We start from the raw sequence: 5,021 nt of genomic DNA, 5'->3' as shown, positions 1-5,021 counted from the left end.
AATGGTCATCACTGCCTGGCTTGTTGGCTGTTTGACCTTCCTTTGTAGGAGGGGGCAGGAATGTTAATGGGACTCTCCCCTGAGTATCCAACCATCCCTCTCAGTAAGTAATATGCACTTCTGCTTAAACTGGATGTGGCCTCAGCATATCTGGAAGGGCCTAGAATATATGCAAAGGGCCGCATGAGGGGAGGAGACTCCCTCTATGTAGCTGTGGGGAAGCCATCGTTCTTGCTGGGTGCAGACCTTCCAGTGTGGTTGTTGTGAGGTCACCTATGCTTCTGCCTGTGACTCTCCATCCACTGCTCCTGTAAAACAGCCTAATAAAGTCATTGTTTGCCCTGAGTGAACTGCGGTGGTATTGTTCCTTGGTCTGTAATGAGACGTTAAATGGATCTACCCCAGGAAGGAATTTTAGCAACATTTCCTGATGTTGGAATTATCCCTAGTTGGGATTTTTCTGGCCTATAGAGTTAGTTCAAGGAAAGAGACATTGCTGGGATCAAGCTAGTGATAACTTAGAATCTTTCTTCAGCATCCTCAGACACAGAGAAAGACACGAACAGGCATAGAAACACACAACACAAACACACACACATACACACACACACAGGATGCATGATGCATCACCTCTAATTAATTGTAAGCATCCTGGCAGAAATGAATATATTCTAAAGAGACATCTGTGCCCCTCTTCTGACTATCAAACTATTAAAACAATGGGCGGGCCCTACGAAACTAGATGTCTGTGGTGGTTTGAATAAGAATGTTCTCCCAAGGCTCAAATGCTTAGTCACTGGGGAGTGGCACTATTTGAAAGGGTTAGCAGGGTTAGGAGGCGTGGCCTTGTTGGAGGAAGTGTGTCGCTGAGGGTAAACTTTGATGTTTCAAAAGCCCATGCCAGGCCTAGGTTCTCTCTGTCTGCCTATGGAGCAGGATGCAGCTCTTAGCTACTGCTCCAGCACCTGCCTGCATGCAACCACGCTTCCCACCATCATGACACAGGACTAAGCCCTTCATCAGAGTTGCCTTGATCATGGTTTCTCTTCACAGTAACAGAAAACAAGACAACTTCTCTTCTCTGCTTTAAAGGATTATGTTTTCAAAGATGAAACACAGAACTTTTATTGACCAAAGAAACTAAGCAAGGAAAGAGTATAAGAGATAAAGACATATAGAGGCTACAAAGAAGGCTACCCACCTACTGGAGAAAACCCCAACACATACACATGCACACACACGCGAACACGCACATGCACACTCACATGAACACGCACACACAGGAGAGGCAAAGAGTGTAAGAGCCCAGAGTGAAAGAGTCTTGAGCCAAAGCCTTGGTACACATGGCTGATAGTTGGTTCTGGCTTCTAGTTGGGAGTTTTGGTAGGGGGGAGCTGTCAACTGTGGGTCTTGGTCCCCTTCCACATGGTTGCTCAGGCTTTCTTTTGGTGTATGGTAGAGTAATTTATTAGCCCTTGGGTCATCTTGTAGTAGAGAGTACTTTGACCAAGTATCCATGGCAACTAATTGAATAAAATAGTAATGTTCACTAGGTCTGCGATAATACTCAAGTTGATAACACTCCCTAGTAGCATGACAGAATGGCTGGCAGAATGAATATATTCTAAAGAGACACTTGTGTGCCACTAGGCAAGGCCTCTAGGTCACCATTAACTGATTCCTCCCTCTGTCTCTGTGTTTACCTTTGGCACCCAGGATTCAGAGACCGTCTAACTGCGAGCAGGTCTGTGAACTCATCAACTTCACGGCACAGAAACCCCACCCTCTCCTGCAGCCTGTAAGAGGGGGTCGCACTCTGCCTCCCGGGCCTCACCTCCTCTGCCAGGCTGTCTTTTCCTGGTGTTAATAACTCTTCTATAATTTCTTATCCAAAAGGTCAAACCCAAGCCAGTGTTCCTGTTGGAGCCTTAAACCGAGACCTTTTAGGGAATAAACCCAGCCACGTGGGCAAACAAGGTCCGACGTGTGGTTTGGTCACACGTGAGCTGGTCCTGCTCCTCTCTCCAGCATCTCCGTGACTCCTTTTATGAATGCTGGGTAGCACAGGTCACACGCTAAACCTGCTGCTCCCTTATGGTATAGGACACCCCCTGCTCTTTTCCTTACAAGAGTAAGGTCTTCTGTAGTCTGGTGGGCCGATAACTCTCCCAGCTCATATCCTTGCTGTATGTGGCCAGCATCCTTAAAGATCTTTGACAAAACAAAAACAAAACAAAAACCAAAACCCAAAAATCCTTAACCCAAATATATAACACATTGAGAGACTGATACAATCCTCAGACAGGTATCTACTTGGTAAAGGTAGAGGGTGTAACTAGAGGCTTTGTGAATCAGAGAGAGAAATGACAGGCATGTATGCATACCCTCCACCTACCTCTTTTCCCAGAGCCCTTCTGGGCAAGTAGAATGCCCCTTCCATGAGCAGAGTACAGAAGATTTTATGTGCAGGTAAGCTGGTTTCCCACAGGAAGGAGGCTAAGTCTGCCATCCTAAGTGACTTAGTAGCTTTTGGGGGGAGCCCACCCGTAGAAATCTAAGTCTTCCCAGGAGAGGAGGGTGTGTCAGAAGAGGAGAGGGGCCACTAAAGGCTTGCTAACTGCTGTTCCCCACAGGAACTATGGGGACTGGAGAGAAAGGCTACTTCTCACAGTAGGAAGTGCTCAGTCAGTCAGTACTGCTGAGATCACACTGGACCCTCCCTCCTCCCTGTGTACTCATTTTATATTATGTTCAAACAGTGAGTTTTCAGGCTGGGCCTTGCCCATTTGACAAGTAAACCTTTAACTCCATTTTGAGGGCGGCCCCACAAACAGTGTTGTCTGGCACCACTCACACAGCATAGACTGATAAAAGACTTGTCAGCAGGGAGGGTACCACCTCTACAGTTATCAGGGTGAGCTAAGATTGCAGGGGGACATGGGCACAAATCAAGTCTCGTTAGGGAAGCCAAGCCCGTGAACTTATCAGACACCAGCCGGGGCGGTGTAACTCTCACCTGAACCCTGTACAGTATCTAGTATTAGGACGACAGCAGCCCCACAAATCTGTCATCTGACAACAGATGTATGTCAAGGACTGACAGGCAGAAAACTGTCACTGGGGGTTCACCTTAGCTTGGTCCCTACTGTTGCTGTGGCCTTCTGCAATTGTCACCTGATCAACTACCTGCTTGGTCATTTGGACCCAGAGCTGGGGTTCCTACTGCAGCTTAGGTATGCCCTTTGTCCCTGCAGCTGAAGCTGTCTTTACTGTGAAGCCTGCTTCTCCTGCCGCCTGGATCCACGGCAACCACTTCTTCCTTCTGGCTTGTTTGCATTGGCTGTCCTATCAATACAGACTCTGTTTGCGTTTCTATCAGCTTACTTCTGAAACTGTTGAGTTCTGCACTCCACACTCTGCCATTGCCCCCAGGAGAACCTCGGGGGGGGGGGGGGTCCTCAACTTTAGGGATCGTGTGTGTGTGTGTGTGTGTGTGTGTGTGTGTAATTTTCATTCTTTCTCCAAACCACATAAACACATAGAAAGACAAATAGATGTATTTGCTGTGTGCTGTGTGCAATGAAAGCTAATATTGGGAATTAAGCATTCACGTAGACGGATTACTAAAGTAGGTGGAAGTGTCTGCCATTCAAGCCACTGCTCCTTGTAAATTTATTGTTATTTAGTAAAGTCTGACTTTATGTGCTCACCCGTTTCTGGTCCCTTTTCTTGTTCAGGAAAGGGACCTTCCTGGTAGACAGGATGGACATCTGGAGAGGACTGTGAGGCAGAGGAGGTAAGATTTTGATGCCGGGCGTGGTGGCGCACGCCTTTAATCCCAGCACTCGGGAGGCAGAGGCAGGCAGATTTCTGAGTTCGAGGCCAGCCTGGTCTACAAAGTGAGTTCCAGGACAGCCAAGGCTACACAGAGAAACCCTGCCTTGAAAAAACAAAAAAAAAACAACAAAAAAAAAACCAAAACAAAACAAAAAAAAAGTTCCAGACAAAACTTCTTAGGAACAGGTGAAATAAATAAAGTAAAATGTTAACAAGTGTTAAATTTTGTGATGAAAGGATGGACCATTTAGAGACTGCTGTATCCAGGGATCCATCCCATAATCAGCTTCTAAACGCTGACACCATTGCATACACTAGCAAGATTTTGCTGAAAGGACCCAAATATAGCTGTCTCTTGTGAGACGATGCCGGGGCCTAGCAAACACAGGAGTGGATGTTCACAGTCAGCTATTGGATGTATCACAGGGCTCCCAATGGAGAAGCTAGAGAAAGTAACCAAGGAGCTAAAGGGATCTGCAACCCTATTGTTGGAACAACATGATGTACTAACCAGAACCCCGGAGCTCTTGTCTCTAGCTGCATATGTATCGAAAGATGGCCTAGTCGGCCATCAATGGAAAGAGAGGCCCATTGGACTTGCAAACTTTATATGCCCCAATATAGGGGAATGCCAGGGCCAAAAGAATGGGAATGGGTGGGTAGGGAAGTGGGGGGCGCTATGGGGGACTTTTGGGATAGCATTGGAAATGTAATTGAGGAAAATATGTAATAAAAATATTAAAAATTAAAAAAAAATAAAAAAATAAAAAAAAAAGATTTTGATGGCCCCACTGGGCCTGAAGAGAAGCTAGAGGTCTGTACCTGCAGCTGGGTCGGGGAGGAAGGAGAGCAAGGGGTATTGAGAGGTGGGCAGAGACCAGAGCTGCATGCCTTGTATGTTGTCCTAGGGTGGACGCAGTCACTGATAAAGAGTTCTCCAAATCATAGGTCTGCAAGGGCCTGTGTCCTTGTAGACACTCTTCTTGTTTGGACGGTGCTAGCTGTGAGAAACCTTGCTTTGTTTCTTCCTTTGTTTCTTTCTTTGTTACTTTCTTTGCTTTTCTTTGGTTCTTTCTTTGTCTCCTTTCTTTCTTTCTTTCTTTCTTTCTTTCTTTCTTCCTTCCTTCCTTCCTTCCTTCCTAACCAAAGGCAGTTAACTTTCCCCCTTCTCCTTTGTACCAGTT

The sequence above is a fragment of the Mus caroli genome, unplaced genomic scaffold (assembly GCF_978045245.1).
Source record: "Mus caroli unplaced genomic scaffold, Mus_caroli_1 scaffold_10, whole genome shotgun sequence".
Lineage (NCBI taxonomy): Eukaryota > Metazoa > Chordata > Mammalia > Rodentia > Muridae > Mus > Mus caroli.
This window is presented reverse-complemented; position numbering follows the sequence as displayed.